The sequence below is a fragment of the Lynx canadensis genome, chromosome C1, assembly GCF_007474595.2.
Source record: "Lynx canadensis isolate LIC74 chromosome C1, mLynCan4.pri.v2, whole genome shotgun sequence".
Classification (NCBI taxonomy): Eukaryota; Metazoa; Chordata; class Mammalia; order Carnivora; family Felidae; genus Lynx; species Lynx canadensis.
In genome coordinates, this window is record NC_044310.1 from 71,078,972 (window position 1) to 71,097,634 (window position 18,663).

The following is an 18,663-nucleotide window of genomic DNA, read 5'->3' on the forward strand; positions in this document are numbered from 1 at the left end:
CTATGGACAAGGATGATGATCGTGGTTCCGATCTGTGTTGCCAATCATAAATGTGCTTCCTCCCCATCTAAGAATACTTATACAAAATGCTAATGTTCTTTTTTTTTTTTCAGGGTAAAACAGAAAAAAAAAAGATTTGTGTAGGGCATGGCTATAATTTTATATAGGATTTTTGAGACGCCATCTTTAATAGCTCTTCTCTTTCCTTTCTTGTGTCTTCCTGTAATCATTAACACGTTTACTCATTTCAGCAGTAAGAGTTAAGCAAATAAGATGCAGTTCCTGCTCTTGAAGTGTTTGCTCTCTAGTATGGCAAAAAGGGCACGCAGATAAAAATAATTACCATTAAGGCAGTAAATGACACATAGCAAATGAATGGAATGGGGAGATAATACAGGAATTCAGAGAAGAAATCCCCATGTGTTGGGTTGATTGAAGACCTGATGGAGAGAAGAGGACTCAAGGGGTGCATCATGGAAATGCAGGAATTATTAGAGAGGAAGAACACTCTTCATTTGTCCCCCAGCCCCTGGCTAAATGCCTAGTATATAAATACACCAAACACCTTTGAGATCAGGCACCTTGGTGCTGTTAAGAACAGAAAGCTGAGACAACTCCCAGTGTGCATCTCACCGAAAGGAACTGTAAGCCATGTTATCATCACAGGTACCTGGAAAGCTAAGGACTCCTTTTCTGAATTGGGATGGTTTATTATAACCTAGAACAGAGGAATCTGCGGCTCTTCTTATAGTTCATGTTTTTCCACATTTGGGTTGATCCAACTCATAGAAGTCACATAAGCCACATTACGTCATTGTTGAAAGAATCCTCTGTTTAAAAAGCTACTTTTACTATCCTAGTAATCAAATGAGATTAGTAAGTCCAAATGTGTAAACAACAATCAATAATTTATAAACTGTTAATCAGTGAAGAAGAAACATCTAAATCACATATAGATAATGAGAAAGATCGCTCAAAGTTTAGAGGACTCCTTGAATTAGACTGTCTCTTTACAAACCAAACACCCTAAATTCAATAAAGGGCAAATAAAAAAGTCCAGAACACCGTGTCACTCCAGCTATGGAACTAAAAGCATCATGATATTCAAATAACACAAATGCCATTTTTATCCCTTAGTCACCCCCAGGAAAAACATTAAATGCTTCCTCTTTCAACATACCTTTTTATTTTACTGAAACAAATGTGTTTATTATTGTGTACAATGACTACCCGGTATTGTTACCTAATGATACACATATACTGAAGGATTTACTAGTTTGGTAAACTTGGATAATCTACTTAAACTTAAGCCTTGCTTCCTCATCTGTAAAACAGAGGCAATAAAATCCCCATCATGATGTTGGTGAGGCCCAAGTGAAAGAACGAATATAAGGCCTTTCAGTGCAGCATTTGGCACAGGGTCATTGTCATGATCATTATCTCTTATTATTGCTCTAGGAAAGACCTTTTGGGATCTAATATTTGGAAAATCCACAATGGCACTGGTCAGAGGGATAATATGAATGTGTTTTCACAGCTTGGCCTCTAGAGACAGACTGCTGGGTTCAAATCCAAGACCTACCACTTGCTTTTAGGTACCCTTGAGCACTTGTCATGAAACTTATTTAACCCACTTATACCTTAGCTCCCTTACCTGTAACAAAGATAACAAGAATACCACCTCCTAGGGTTGCCCTAAGGGCCAAATGACTGATTACACATGAAGTATACAGGTAAGTGCTTGGCATAGAGTGAGACTCGATGTGTTGGCCATCCTTGTACTGACCCTGTTCTCCAGGTTTAAAGATGGTCAAAATCGAACTCAAGAGTCTCAGAAGAGTGAAAAAGATACTAAGGTAGCAGAGTTATAGGAGATGTAAGAGTCCTGTTCTTCCCTAAGTAATCCCAGAGGATTTTAAAATAAAGTGAGTGTTGGGGTGCCTGGGTGGCTCAGGCAGTTGGGCATCTGACTTTGGCTCAGGTCATGATCTCATGGTCCGTGATTTCGAGCCCCATGTTGGACTCTGTGCTGTCAGCTCAGAGCCTGGAGCCTGCTTCGGATTCTGTGTCTCCCCCTCTCTCTCTGCCCCTCCCCAACTTGTGCTCTGTCTCTCTCTGTCTCTCAAAAATAAATAAATATAAAAAAATTTTTTTTAATAAAAAAATAAAAAGATAATTCTATCACTGAAAGAAAAACACTCTATCAGTTATTAATTTAAAAACTCACTTTAGGGGTACCTGGGTGGCTCAGTCGGTTAAGTGTCCGACTTCAGCTCAGGTCATGATCTCACAGTTTGTGAGTTCAAGCCCCATGTCGGGCTCTGTGCTGACAGCTCAGAACCTGGAGCCTGCTGCGCATTCTGTGTCCCCCTCTCTCTCTGCCCCTCCCCCACTCATGCTCTGTCTCCCTCTCTCTCTCAAAAAGAAATAAACATCAAAAAAAATTTTTTTTAACTCACTTTATATGAACACAGCACTTCAGTTATTTAAAGACAGAAAATTCCCCTAGGCTGATTCCACATAGTCAGCAGATGTGCTTCCCTGCAGATTCTGAGCTAGGTTAGGGCCAGCAAAAAGAACCTGGGGTCCTTTCCCATTCTAGGAGAAAAACAAGGTGACATTAATTCTGACGGAGTCAACAGAAAATATGTGAAATGCCAAACTTAGGAGTTTGTCACTGTGAAACATGGCAATATGATTCATTAGTAAAGTCACTATTACATATATATTACACACACACACACACACACCTCATATTAGTCAATTGTCATGGAAAAGGGAATACTAACAGTTGTAATCAGATATGGAAACAGGAGGGTAGTGAGGCTTTACATACCACATTTTTGCTGGGCCACGGTAAAATCAAAGGTTAGAAACTTGCATTCCTATTTGCACAAGAACTAGGATGAAAAGAATATTATTTGGAGCTAGAAGAAAAATGATTCAGAAATGGTATCCTTACAATACATGTAATTTTGTGCTATCATGTTTCTTTGTGAAATACCATCCTGGGATGGGTGAACAAGATGGCCTCTAAGGTCCCCCCTGATATAATATGATGTGATTTTGTAAAATCTCCCTAGAACACCAGAGCTCTGTAAAACACAGGTCTAATACATACCGGGGTATAATGAGCATCAGGCCAACTCCCGGAGAAAAAAGTTATACTCACCTCCCTCCAGGGCAGACTCTGGAGGCCAGGGGACAAGATGGGGATCCTTGGAGCAAAAGGGATCTCTGGATAAGGATCACTGTTGCCACCAAACCTGTGCCAACAGTCTGGTTATTAGCCTCTCTGCAGGAATGCTAAGAAATCTGTGCCACCCAGTGTTGACGTCAGGTCTCCCATGGATTCCTCTGTAGATCACCTTCTTTCACTGTAAATTCCACCATCTCTTGTGGTCCCATTCTCAATGATTCCAGACTCTGTGCTCATATATACAGGTTACGTGATCCGAGCTACAGGTAATAGGATCGCTCTCCTCTCAGTTGTCCAGGACAGAAATTTGGGTGTCATCCCCGACTTCCCTCTCTCATAGAACACATGACAACAGTCACCAAGTATTGTCAGTTCTGCCTCATTCATGTCCCTTATTCCATTAATTTCTTTCCAAACATCCAACCCGCCTCTTAGATCACCATCATCTGTAGCTTGGATTAATATAATAACCTTCCAAATGGCCTTCCAGTCTTTACCCCCTCTAATTCATTCTCCAAAATGTGGTCAGCAATCTGAATATAATGCAAGTCTGATGAAGCCACTCCCTGCTTAAAAGTCTTCAGGACAAGTCCAAAGTACATAGCCTGACACGTAGGTCCTTCATGACCTTACCCAGACTGACCTCCCACACTCCTTACTCCTCTGACCCTTTACTCTGCCCTCTGTGTTATTTGCGGTGCCCTGAGCTGGCCATGCTGTCTTCCATTTCTGGGTCTTTGTCCTCGCAGCTTCCTCTGCCTTCAACACACTTCACAGATCCATAGCCCAGTTCTTCACAAAATTCCACAGCTTCCAGAACTTGGCTTACTAAAAATAGCAGCTTACATTCAATGTGAGGGGTTCTGTTCAAAACATTTTTATGCATTTAGTTATTTAATCTTCGCATCAACCTTTTGAGGTAGGTATTATCATGTTCCCCTTTTATAGAGCTTGCATGATCTCTCAAAGCTGCGTTATGTACTTCTAAGTGCTCCCCGAGCCCCCTGTGTTTATCATAAAACTTACTATTATGTATTTCCCCAATTTTCTGTTCCACAGACTACAGGTCCTAAAGGAAAAAGACACATCTGATTTTTAGTGGTCTCCTAGATGAAGCTCAATAAATGTCTGCCAAACTAATAAATGATGACAATCCTCGGCAATATGGTATAGGGGTTGGGAATACATTCTAGAAGCAACTTGCCTGCATTCAAATTTCAGCTCTTACAATTACTGTGTGACCTTGAGTAAGTTGTTTAACTGCTCTGTCTAGAATGGGGATAATGATAACATATACTTCATATAAGAGTTAAATAAGTTAGTATCTGTAGAGTGCTTCGATGAGTTCCTGGCACATGTAATGATTATATAAGTGTTTGCCATTATTAGCATTCATGTTAATGAAGGGCCTAAAACCACTTGTAAAATGGAATGAATATCATTAGCTCAATTTTCCAGGCAAGAGGAGCTGACTAAGATCAAGTGACAATCCTCAAATATATGCTAGCTCTAAAATTAAATATCATCATCCAAAGACTTGTCATAATGCGTCAGAGACACAGAGCTGAAGGATTCCTTACAAAACAAACCATCAGTAGGCTTTTAAAAAACAGTAATGACAACAGTACATGAGTGAGTATTCTCCTAACCAAGTCTAAAGAGAAAATGATACAGAACTTTCAGAGCACACCACTTTATTATAGAAAGGATAAACTCCCACATGGGAGGGCCAAATCTAGAAGAAAGTTACAAGGAAATGTTTCATAAGACTAACAGGACCGTCTCAGATTTGTGAGAATGTTTAGGACCAAAGAAACTCTGTTTTATGGAGACAATTCCCTGAACAAATTACTTGCTGACAGTGAAAAAACTTGCATCCTCAGACTTTGACAGGGGATTTAGTTGTGTGCTCTTAAAAGAAAAGCCGATGTCTTTTTAAAACAAAAAATTCTAAGAAAAGACAGAACCAAAGGAATACACATCGTGACAGGATTTTGTGAAACAATTAAAGTATTGCATTCCTTGTTAGGAACATTGTCTCTGTTCCGAGATTACTGAAATGAAGGCCCCATTTGCTGAAAACAGTGGCTAGTTTTCACCAAAGGAGACACAGAAATGGAGAAAAGTTTTATTCAGAGTTGACCCTTTGCTGAGCAATCCAAAGCCTCGGTCCGCACGTCTGTAACCCATTTAAATGCTCACAGGAATTTCCTAGTGAAGAAACAGCAACCAGAACTTTTACTCTAACGTTATCCCCTAGTTGTGAGCAGCAATCCACCCTTTGGCAATGATTGGCAATGAAAATAGTAAAGTATTCATTGAAGTTCATATCTTTTCTTTCTAAATCACATGTGAAAAGTGAATTCCTAAAACTCCATTTCCCATATTTGTGACAGACATTAAATCCAACTTAAAAAACAGCAAAATCATGAACACTTTTATTTGCCTGAGAGGTTTGCAAGAACAGCCAATGGTACCTCATGACAAATGTTTGTTTTACTTATTGGTTTAATATTTTTTTAATTTTTTTTAACGTTTTTTTAATTTTTGAGACAGAGAGAGACAGAGCATGAACGGGGGAGGGTCAGAGAGAGGGAGACACAGAATCTGAAACAGGATCCAGGCTCTGAGCTGTCAGCAGAGCCCGACTTGGGGCTTGAACTCACGGACCGCGAGATCATGACCTGAGCCGAAGTCAGCCGCTTAACCGACTGAGCCACCCAGGTGCCCCGTTATTGGTTTAATTTTTAAATGTTTGAGACAACAAAACCCCATTACGACTAAAAATCTGGAGAACCCCTGGATTTCACTGAAGAGGAATTTGTCCTTTAGTGGAAAAGAAAAATAGATGAAGCCACAATGAGATTCTAGAAAATTTTCAATGGCTCTGTCAGTCTCCAAGCTTACACCTCTACACTATGATGTCATTGGGTGTGCATGGCTTCATGCTGTGGGATTAAAATGGACACCAGTAAGCAGATTCCCTCTGTTCTGGTGACTGCTTCTGGCTGCACACCCCTCTCAATTAATCTCTTGGTCTCTCTCTATTTAAGTATCATATCCCTTGTCTCTCACTGTCTTTGTCTGTCTGTCTCTCTGTCATACACACTCACCCTCCAGCCACATGGCTATGCAGGTGAGGCTCCTGGCATATCTGATTCTACTCTGGACCAAAATTAGTTCCTCTGAAGCACCAGATCCATAAAGGGCCAATTAAAATCCCCTTCCTAGACAGCATCTTCTGGCCAGAGGTGAATGGTCTAAAGGTTGGCATCTGATTCCAGGCTGGGGCCACTGAGTCCCTTCCTAGAAAATTTGTAAAGGCGATTAAGACAGAGACCTTGACATATATGTGGCTGCCATGTTTTGTACATTATAAACAGAAGTAGCGGCAGGGGTGGGGGTAAAGAAAAGCAGTTTGCAGAAGGAGGTGAGACTAAAATCAGCACTTAGGAGAAACTAAGATGAAAAATGAATAGACTTTCCTGGATAGCACAGGGCTTTTCAACCTCTGGTTCCAGGCTATTCCTTGGGCATGTTTATCTACACACCCTAGGGTTCTATGACCTTTTGTTCTTCTTTTTCACCTAAACGACAAGAGTTGGTTCCTGTTTTTATAATCAAAAGTATAGTTAATACACGAATGGAACTCCAAATTTAAGTACAGGGCCCCAAACTGAAAAAGATATAGTTTCTTCCAGATATGTCACAGCCACCACTATCAGATCAATCATTTGCTGTAATTTTAGAGTCTTAGGCAAAAGAAGTACAATCCACGGTCAAAAGCCAAAAAGTTCCCAGAGAGTTTAGAAACAGAAAAACAAAAAACAGAAACAAAAACATAGTGCGTGGCTACCCATGTGCTTTTAATGGTATAAATGAATTAGAAATCATTTGCCTTACATCTCCTTTAGCTTCATAAATTAGAACTTTGAAGAGATATATTAAAGAAATACACTTAAGTAGATAAGTTTTCACTTTGATAAAATGTACAGTATTCATGCAGATTGTAAACCTCATCAGTCTGTTTATTCATAGCCCTCCTAAAAATTGTCATTAAAAAAAATTATCTGTTAAAGTACTTATGACTCAGCACATTTTTTTCTTTATGTAGGTAAATGAGGGTAGATTTGGGAGTTCCTTTAGAAGCAGAAGATAATAATAACAGTCCTATGTTTGAATTTCAAGTTCAGTATCATATTTGGCATGGATTTCAAAGTCTTCCAGGGGTGCTGTTTTGTTCACAAGGAGGTTTTTCTTGTTTGAGCCCTCTTGCATAAGACTCTTGGAGGAGAGCAAAGAAAAAAAGATTCACTACATGTTGAGACATGAAGAAATTAGTGCACAGGAAACGTAAAACACCCAAGAAGCAACACTTCAGTCTCTGTAAGCTGAACAGAAAGGCAGTTTCGTCCTTTCCTTACAAGATGAGGTCAAAAAGGGGGGACCAAGTGCTGAGGAGAACATAAACTCCCATCTTGGATCTTCACACTGTGGAAATTAAGCCAAGCCTGGGTGGATGACAGGACCGAGCCCAAAGTTCAGTGCCTATGGAGGCCCTAGCCTGTAGAAAATTCTACTTTTTCTGCCCTCACATTTAAAACCGCCTTCTTTTATCATGTCCTCTCTTCCCCTCCACACAGCTACTCCTCAGTCCCCTGGCCACTGCTCTCAGCCAATGCTGGGGTCCCTGAGTGGGAAGGAAGGTGGGTGGGGATCCACCCTCAGACACAGGAGGGAGTAGACACTTCTCTCTGTGACTGCCTTCCAACTAACTTAGTTTTAAATTATGATTTTTCTCTTCAGTTGTGTTAAGATACATTTAATAGTGAGCTGGGTTCTTAGGAAGCAAAGACGTAGGAAGAAGGACCCGTCAATCATGAGCGTGCTGGCCTAAGCTTCTCCACACTGGAGGTGCTGTGGGCCTGGGTCATATGTTAATCAGTTTCACACAGGCGGTCTTCTTGCTAGGGAACGAGGCTGTGAGGAGCTCCACATCTGCTAGACACTGGCAGAGACTTCGAAGGCTTTCAGGGGTTAAATTCTAGTCCACACTAACAGCACCACCCTCCTAAAGACATGCAAGCATTTCACCAGCTCATTCACTTGAACCTGGCCTTCTGCAAAGAAAGTAAGTAGCCCAGTTATCCTCTGGATGCAGATCAAAAGTCAGTGAGGCTTGAGGCCATGGAATCTGCCAAATGACTCCTCTGTCAGGGCTTCTGCTCTTGCTGTCACCAGCCCTGCCTAAGTGGAACTGTCCCCCATCATCACTGGGCTCACTGCATGTGGGTTTCGATTCAGGTGTCACGTCATCAGAGAAACTTCTAGGACCAGCCAGCCTAAAGTAGCCTACCCTTCCCCTGTCTCTGCCCTGCCACTCTTTATCCCTTCCCCTGCTTTATTTTTCATCAGAGATCTTAACACTATTTGACATTACATTCTAATTTCATCTGCTTATGGTTCACCCACATGAGCATGTAAACTCATGAAGGCAGGGACTTCGTCTTATTCATCTCTCTGTTCCCAGAACCTGAGTGGAACCTGGCCCAAAACAGCCCTCAGTAAACACTATTTGAATGAAAGAATGAATGAATGGGAACGGAATATCTCAATTTCTAGCTTAATATATGTTCATCTCCCCGTCAGCTTTCATTTAGTCCCCTATGCTTTCTGTGCTTGGTTTCCTGACAAGGGTTGATGGATGGAGAGCTTCACCCTTTCAAATGTCTTGTGCTAAAGCAGAAATGCTTCATTTGAGGGGCGCCTGGGTGGCGCAGTCGGTTAAGCGTCCGACTTCAGCCAGGTCACAATCTCGCGGTCCATGAGTTCGAGCCCCGCGTCAGGCTCTGGGCTGATGGCTCAGAGCCTGGAGCCTGTTTCCGATTCTGTGTCTCCCTCTCTCTCTGCCCCTCCCCCGTTCATGCTCTGTCTCTCTCTGTCCCAAAAATAAATAAACGTTGAAAAAAAAATTTTTTTTAAAAATAAAAAATAAAAAAAAAAAGAAATGCTTCATTTGAAGGTATATGAGTTATAAAAACGTGGTATTGACAGAAAGCATAAGGAGAAAGACACCGCACTATATGGGAGGGGGATGTGGACTGAGATAATCTATTGGAGGACAATTGAGAAATATCTGACAAAATTTTAAAAGAGGCTTTTCTTGATTTACTAATTCTCGAATAATATAGTCCACAAAAACAGTATAGATGTACCCATAAGGATGCTCACTGCAACATTAGTTGTGAGAATGAAAAATCAGAATAGACCATAAAATAATCAATAATTTGGTATGGAATACTATATACTCTTATACACTTGATGAAGGGAATCAGATATGTTGATACTGACATGTAAAAAAAATCCAAGATATATTGTCAAATGAAAAAAGGAAGCTGGCAAACTATTATAAATATTAACACATTTCTGTACAAAAATCACGATTATGTGTGTGAGTACACACACACACACACACACACACACACACACACACTTATTTGCCAGGAAAGGGTCTATAACAAAACGACACATCAAAACTGTTAACAGTGGTTCTGGCCTTCCTAAAAGAGAGGACTGACGGCAACTTTTACCTTCTAAATCTTAAGTTTCTATAATGTGTAAATTTCAGCAACCAGCAAGGACTACTTTCATTATCACAAAAATAATAAAGGCTTTAAACATATTTAAATTCTGGAGCCAAAGCACTTTAATATTTATAAAACTATTTACATTCTGAGGTCCAGTCTGGACATTCAGATTAACATGTTCTGTCACCTCTCTAGGCTTTATTTATTCCTGAGCCATAAAACGAGGCTAGGAATTTCTGTCCTGCCTGCTGCTTGGGGTTATTGGGCAGCTAAATCAAATTCACAGGGTGAGTTTTGAGAACATTTTGAAATTACCAAGTCAATTCAAGCAGCCGCTATGTATATTACTGTTGAAGCTCCTTGTTAGCATTGTTTTTCATTTACTCCTAAGAATACACTCTAGGAGGGATTTGTGGTAGGACTTTTACAGGTAAGGAAATGGGTGGAAAGAAATGAAATTTCTCCCTCGGACAGCAGAATTAGAATCGTATGCCACCTTTAAACCTTCACTCTATCCCAGGAATTACCCAGACAGGAGATAGAGGAAAGGGCTCTGCAAACCATGATCCCTCCCAGATGAAAGGGACCGGAACAGTCAGGAGCAGGAACAGGCACCCCTGGAAACTACAAAATGAAATAAAACTGCCGTGAAAAAAACTGTATGCTCCTTATCCTGCAAATGTGTTGGTCCAAGGCCAATTAATCCCTTTAATTATGCTCCAGTAAATGCTTTTATATACCCCCAGCCATAATAGTTTAGGAAAACCTCTTCAGAATAAATAGTCAAGATTTTTAAAAAGAAGAAGAGAAAATGTAGGCTTTGCTAAAACAAACATGCCTTCGCTTGGAGGAAAAATGAGGCTTTTAGAAAAAAGCAGGGATAGTGACTTTACCAAACTACAGAAAAGGATACTTCATCCACTGGGAAGTTTCTAAAAGTTTGCTTGTTATGGCCATGCTACCATTATATACAAACAAGCAGGCAGGACAACATATTCTACCAGTGCCATGCAGCCTTGGGTCTAAAAGTTATTTATTATCCTTGCCAAGGCTTCAAATAAGAGGGCTCATTTCTAAATAAGGTGGGTGGGACCCAATTTCCTCAGCCTCAAGCAAGCAAATTAAAAAAAAAAAATTTAATGTTCATTTATTTTTGAGAGAGAGACAGAGTGCAAGCAGGGAGGGGCAGAGAGAGAGGGAGACACAGAATCTGAAGCAGTTTCCAGGTTCTGAGCTGTCAGCACAGAGCCTGACGCGGGGCTCGAACTCAGGAACCATGAGATCATGACCTGAGCCGAAGTCATATGCTCAACCAACTGAGCCACCCGGGCGCCCTTTGGCAAGTAAATTTTAGTTCATCATCACAAAGTTCTATCAATTCCCCAGCACTAGCATGCATCTAGTAATATAATAAACGAATTCAAGATAGTAGGTTCACTGATCATCAAAGATTGTCAAAAAACATTCCCAGATAAATGTTCCTGTTTAAAAAAAAAAAAAAAGGCATTTTAAAGACGTTTCAGCTACATAACTGAACACCAGACTACTGATTACATTCTAGGTATTATTTTTTAAATAATAGTAATTCTTCTCTCTTCCTTGGAAACATCTAGAGATGTTTCACAGCAATAAAGACTTCTTTGCTTATCACTTGAGTCCTACTATGTGCAATGCCTCGTGCAATATAAACACAAATGAGTTGCAGCCGTCCCTGCTCTAAAATGAGTCGCCTAACACAGAGAATTAAGGTTAGAAAAGCTATGCCTTGTCTGCACTTCTTTGAAAGTTCCAGTCTTATTAGAGAATCTCAAAACATAATATGAACCCCGTGCAATCTTTCTTTTCAAGATACTGCCGCAACAGATTCCTGTGCCCAATTCCGACACTGATATTGAAGATGTGTCACTGGAGCTAGTAAACCTTGTCATCAGGTTAATGTTAGAAGTCCTGTCTCCCCTCTCGTTTATAGCTACTTTTCTCTTCCTTCCTTCCTTCCTTCCTTCCTTCCTTCCTTCCTTCCTTCCTTCCTTTTCCTTCCTTCCTTCTTTTCCTTCCTTTCTTCCTCTTCCCTTTCTCTCTTCCTTGTTCCCCACTCCTTTCTTCCTTCCTTCTTTCCTCCCTCCTCCCTCTCCTTTCCTCCTTCCTTCCTTCCCTTTCCTTTTCTTTCTTTCTCCCTTTCTTGCCCCCCCTCCTTTCTTCCTTCTTTCTTTCCTCCCCCTCCTCCCCCCCTCCCCCTCCCTCCTCCCTCTCCTTTCCTTCCTTTCTTCCTCCCGCCCCCCCCCCTCCTTCCTTTCTTTCATGATTTTCTCACATGAAGCACCCTCTAAAACATTTTTGGGCAAGATTTCATTCCATGCTTCCTCAGGAGTGCAATAATATTGGAAGCACAGTTTGCAGGTCATTCTGGGAGGTCAGTGAGAAGTCTCCTGGTGTTAATAGCTTGAGTAATATTGTTTTCTCCTTCAGACCACACCAGTAAATTGTTTTCATTACCCACAAAGGGATTGTTTGTGTCAGAGCAAATGAGATCTGATACAAATTCAAACTGGCTAATTTCAACCTAACAAAATAGTTTATTCCTACTAACTAAGAGAACAAGACAATGATAAAAAATTTGTTTTTTCTTTATGATATAGAGGCAGGAGAGAGTATTAAATAGATGGGTCCCCTCAGAGCAAATTATGCCACTACAATGTGCTATCTGCAAATGTGAGGGAATACCCTGTAGTTTATTCTCCTAGAGACTGGGGCTTGGGGGTATTTTTCAAATGTTTTCTAAAAATGCTATTTTATGTTCTCTAGGAATATCAGAGATTCTGCTTTCGGTCTATTTCATTGAACTTCTTTTGTTTATGAACCACCTTTTTTTGTTGCTGTTGTTCTTTGGGTCATCCAAGTGTAAAGCTCTGAAGCTGGGTTCATCCTTTTTGCTGTTCCCCTCATGCCTGATATGCCTCACCTTCCTGAGCCATCTATCCTTTTAATGTGCTTTAAATCTATTTTTCCTGTTTTCTCACTGCCACCATACTTACCGTTGCCTGTGAAGTGTTTCTGCACGGGACCTGGGTAGTTTCTTCCAAAACATGCAGGTCAGGGCTTCACCAGCAGACCACTAAGGCAGAAACCGGTGCCCATGTGCAGGAGGGGAGGGAGAGCTTGTGTATGTGTTGAAAACATTGCCCGGGTGATCCTGCTACAACACACCACGCTACCTCCTGAAACCTCATTTCTAGAATAGTCTGGGCCCTCTTTCTGCAGCCCTCCAAACCAAGCACTGGGAACCAGTTAGAGCCTACCTCTGATCAGGAAGACTCTGAGGAGCCCCCAGTCTCAGTTCGGCCACATTCCTGGTCTCTGCTTTATACTCTAGTCCCCTTAATTAGGTCTCCAAGGTAACCTGACCAGTACTCCAGATCTTCTGAGGCTAGGTCTCTCCCTGACTCCTGTCAGTCTCCCAGGGACCTGTGTCCCTCCAGAGGATGCATCCGCACCCATCGTGGTCCCCAGCCTGGTCCAGGTCAATGACCAGGTTCCCATTACCTGCAATCAAGCTTCCCTGACTTCCAACCGCTGATTTCAAGGAGGCTTCCTATACCCGGTTGTTGGAGAAAGTGGCATCTGTTGTCTCCAGCTCTCTTGCCTGGATCCCAACCCTTCCTTGGTGGCTGCTGGCACTATTCTAGGGTGCTACTGTGCTGTCATATAGGACCTGCCACTTTACCCTGATCTGTCTGTGGCACTCCCTCAGCAATGCCTTTAACGGGAGGCACAGACCTTGTGAGCCTGCCCAGATCCAGCCAGGTCCTTGCCTCGCCTGCATCATCCGACAGCCCTGGCCTCAGCCTGGCTGCCACCCCAGCCTTTCACCTGCCGCAGAGCTTGGACCAGTGCCAGCCTGAAGGGAATACGTGCTTTCCATGCAAATGTGGCAGCTCCCACCTGTACTACTTTCTGTCACCACTTGTGACCCTTTCCTGGTCTGCAGGTGTTGGAGAAGCTCCATCCAGGGGACCGAGGGACCAGTGGGCCGGCTGTCCCCTTAGGTCTCTGCGTATCTATTTCCCATATGAAGTGAATACCCAGAGAGCTCTCTAGGAAACTCAAGAGGAGCCCAGGGATGCTAGAGACCTTTATCTCCTGTGGAGACATAAGTGCTGTGAGCTTTGCATCCAAGCTTTCTCTTTCACTGGATAAAGGGTTGTCTCAGCCTACTGCTCCCCTGACCGATAACTATGGAACATCATTAATATACTCCGATATGTCTTCAAAGGACCTTAAGAGAATGAGGACTCTCTCACAGAACCCTTGGACCCTAGTCTACTCTCTTTTCTGTTGTCCAAGGCTGCCTCTGGCTCATGAGCCCCACATGTACTGACTCAGTTGTATTCTCTGAACGTCCAGTGTCCGGTCACACCAGTCTCTGAATGATCCAAGATGGCCACTCTCTCCTGAGGCCCTGAAGCCTCTTGAGGTCCCTAAGTCCCCAGGGGGTAGCCCAAGGTGCTTCAGAGGGGCTGCAGAGCCAAGTCCAGAGAATGCCTCAGCTCAGGAGCCCCAAGTTTCTGCGTGGATCCTGAAGACCACAGTCCCTCTACCCCACAATCACTGAGACCCCTATGTTACCTCCCCTTCCTAAACTCAAGGGAATTCAAAAAAGCCCTCAACTTAAGAACTTCCATACTGCTCCTGCGGGACCCTCAGGCTAGCACTGTCCTCCCCCTCAATGATATAAGTCCAGAATCAAGTGGCTGGTCCTTGGCATTGTCCCCCTTTGACCACATCCTGAGACTCCCCCAGTCAGAAGGGTCTATACAATCCCTTATTATATAAAGGCCAGCAAAGAAGAATCAGGAAGCCTAAAGATTCTCTAGGCTCATGTCAATGCTACCTCTCTAAAGTGCAAGCTGCCTTAAAACAAAGGAACCAGGGGTACCTGCGTGGCTCAGTCGGTTAAGCATCTGACTTCAGCTCAGGTCATGATATCATGGCTCATGAATTTGAGCTCTGAGCTGTCAGCACACAGCGTGGAGCCTGCTTCAGATTCTGTGTCTCCCTCTTTGCCCCTCTCCTGCTCACACTATGTCTCTCTCTCCTTCAAAAATAAACAAACATTTTTCAAAAAAAGGAACGGTATTTCCTTCCAAGTTAGAGCAAATGGAGGAGAGTCCAGTTATTACCTCATAAGTGAGCACTAGCCTCTTGTAGGACCACCTCTATGTCCTTCTGAGGTTCCATTCCATGCTACTGAAGAGAGAGTCTTAGCTTCTAAGCCACAGACACTCAATTAGAGCCCACAATCACTTGCTTCTGCTATGCCGCCTCAGCATCCAGTAATGCCCCAGCCGCAGCGGACAGCACTGAACTCCTCTCAGAGGGCTTCACAAGTTTGCTGTGTGTCCCTGGAGTCATAGCAGGACATCCAAGTGGCCACACAGATACCAGAACTTTGCCACATGTTTCCAGTCAAAGTAAACTCAGTATTGGAGCCCAGAGCCCCCAACAGAACATCAGGCCTAACCATAAGGAGTCCCAGGACCCAGGAGCTTGGAACACATCCTGGGAAGGAAAACACTGATATTCCACGGAGGAATTGTTCAAGTCACACAAAAAGTTCTGACCTTTCACATGAGGCCCATTTGTGGTGTTCTTAAGTGAGCCCAGTCATGAAGGGGACTGTTCTGGATAAAACACTTAACAGGTCTTGTCTTGGACCCAGCTGACAACAGACACAGGTGGGTCCTTGCTTCACTGGTGAGTCTAGTTCTGAGAGCCCAATAACATATGAGCTGTACATGGGAGCTCCTGGGACTGTCTCAGCCACACAGCCCGTCTACCTCCCTGTCGGTGCTGCAAGCTGGTGATAAGGAGCCTTGCCCTGGAAACAGGCACCTGACAAGGAAGCTTCTAAGAAAACACCTCTCACAGTTGAGGAGATGGACTGAGACAACACACAAGGCTGGCCCTCATAATCCTGGGGGAGGATAAATTCAATGAGACCTAAGTCTCTGCAAGTGGTCCTGGGCTAGTTAAGGTCAGGAGGTTATAGTCAGCAGCTGCGCTATCCTGGTGCGTGTGCGGCCTGCACAGTTACACACAGCCTGCGTTCACCAGGGTCCTGAGCTCTGTTTCAAGGACTTCTGCTGTCTCCATCTTGAAATCCTTAGTAAGCTCACCTTTGAACTTGTTGTTTGTAAGTGACGTTTGACAGGACAATAGAACATGAGTGTGAGCAGAGACGTCCAGAAGAAAGGAAAGAGCTTCAGATCTTAGTGCCTTTAAGTGGTACTTTTTTCCTGCCTTTTTGGGGGCGCCTGGGTGGCGCAGTCAGTTAAGCGTCCGACTTCAGCCAGGTCACGATCTCGCGGTCCGTGAGTTCGAGCCCCGCATCAGGCTCTGGGCTGATGGCTCAGAGCCTGGAGCCTGTTTCCGATTCTGTGTCTCTCTCTCTCTCTGCCCCTCCCCTGTTCATGCTCTGTCTCTCTCTGTCCCAAAAATAAATAAACGTTGAAAAAAAAATTTTTTTTAAATAAGGGGCCCACGAATCGTGTAGCCAGTCCTGTCAGCAACCCTGAAGTAACAGCCTCCCAAGTCACCAGCTAACCCTCGAGGGACAGAATTAAAGCCATAATGACCATGTAGCTCTCTGGAGACTTCTCCACCTCTAATCCCATTTCTACCAAAGAAATCTCCTTTCAGGCCTTGAGTCACTCACTTAAGCTTTACTTGGTACCCTCTTCAAATGCCCCCAGCTCAAAAAGACCATTGGTAAGAACTAGGACACCAGGCGCCTGCATTCCAGAAAGCAAATCATGTCATGATACCACAGGATAAGAAGCATCCTAAGCAGCAGTAGGACCATCCCTGTGGTTATGACTAGGACAAGGACAGAGGCTGGGGCACCTGCTCAGGTCCTGTCCTAGGACCATCTGGTGAATATGTTTGTTAGATCACTATATAAACATTTGTTGAGTATCTACTGTGCACCAGGCACAACAGAAATGGAGACAGATACAGTCCTATCTTTGACAAGCTGAATCTAGTAAGAGATACGGGCCTTCAGCAAATAAATTATAATGAAATGGGCTAAATATTTTTACACATATAAATAGTAGGCCGTAGAAGCACTGGATAATCAACTCTGAAAGAGTCAGAAAGTGTCCCAGAGGAGGATCTCAAAAGATAGACAGGAGTTTGCCATGCTAAAAATACCCAAGAGGGGCACCTCACTGGCTCAGTTCGTAAAGCATACGAGTCTTGATCTCAAGGTCATGGGTTTGAGCCCCATGTTGGGGGTAGAGATTACTTTAAAAATAAAAAGAAGGGAGGGTACCTGGGTGGCCAGTCCGTTAAAGCATCCAATTTTGGCTCAGGTCATGATCTCGCATTTGTAAGTTCAAGCCCCGCATTGAGCTCTGTACTGACAGCTCGGAGCCTGGAGCCAGCTTCAGATTCTGTGTCTCCCTCTCTCTCGGCCCCTCCCCTGCTCGTGCTCACTTACTCTTTCTCTCTCTCAAAAATAATCATTTAAAATAATAATAAATAAATAAATAAATAAATAAATACATAATAAAATAAAATAAAATAAAAAAGAATTAAAAAAACAGAGGGGGGGGTCTATCTCTAGCACCCATATTTAGAAAGAAAGAAAGAAAGAAAGAAAGAAAGAAAGAAAGAAAGAAAGAAAGAAAGAAATATTACCCAAAAGGAGCATCAAGCAGACCTGTCCACCTGCAGAATGGTGAGAAGCTGGGCACAACAGAAGCCTGGGCTGTATGGGAGGGGGATGTTCAGAAAAGAAGGCTGGGACCAGAATTGTGAAAGTGGCCTCACAATTCCAGCCCAGGAATTTGGGCTTTATCTGGAATTTAAGAAGGGCCAAGAAAAGATTAAACAGAGTTCATTGTGCTTTTTTAGGATGATGCCTCAGCTGGTGGTATGTAGGAAGGCCTGGGGCAGGCAAAGCTGGGAGGAGGGAATCCTGGTAAGCAGGATGGTGAGGCTTAGTTTAAGGGATGTAATAAGATCTGAGATACCACTCAGGCTGATTTGGTGACTAATGGGATCTAGATGGCGGGAAAGATGACCATACTAATTGTTCCTGGTTGGAAGGCAAGGCAGATGGGACCTCCACCATAGACACGCAATACAACCCACGGAGCAGGTTTAGAGGGGAATGTGAAGTCTGAAGTGCCTGTGGGGCATCTGGGCGTGTGTGCGTGACCGGCAGCTGGAGACAGAGATTTGGATCTCCTGACAGAGGCCCCAAGGATGGAGACACAGCTTTGGGCGACATTCACGGAGAAGCGTTGGTCCATGCCACAGGAGGAAGGTCACCTTAAGAGAACTTGGGGAGCCACAGGGGACAGGAACAAGGGCATTTCAGGGATGGCCAAAGATGGGAGGGACTGGCAAGAGACAGAGATGGAACTGAAGACACAGAGATGTTCATGCCATCAACAGGTGGCATGAATCAGCTGTGCAATAAGGAGTTCCAGTCAGATCACTGAAACAGGCAGTTAGGAGGGCAATGGTGGCTTCATTGGCACAATCTTAATAGGGGCAAAGCTAGATTACCATGGTTTGAGGCAGTAAGAAAATTGGATAAGAAATGGAAGAAGAGAGGCAGTACAGTAGTTAAGAAAGACATGTAAGGTCAGGGGCTATAATTTAATGGTCAAATACACAGGAGAGCAAGAATTAGAGAATAGGCTCCTGGGGAGGCTGGGAGTAATGGGCTCTCGTAGAGAGCTAGAAGGTAAGAATGGAGGCCTTTGCAGGTTGGCTAAGACGGTGGAAGGAGGGGTAACAGGAGCATCTGTGTCAGGTGACTTCTATCTTCTTGGTTAGAGCCAGCAAGGAAGGTGAGGTCGGCTGGGA

At 43.3% G+C, this 18,663-nt stretch overlaps 1 protein-coding gene across 1 annotated transcript in view; it reads right to left on the reverse strand.

The window, feature by feature from the left end:
• The window catches only part of LPAR3 (lysophosphatidic acid receptor 3), a 75,803-nt gene that overhangs the window by 18,320 nt on the left and 38,820 nt on the right, over positions 1–18,663 (reverse strand). The gene's annotated exons all lie outside the window — the stretch shown is intronic.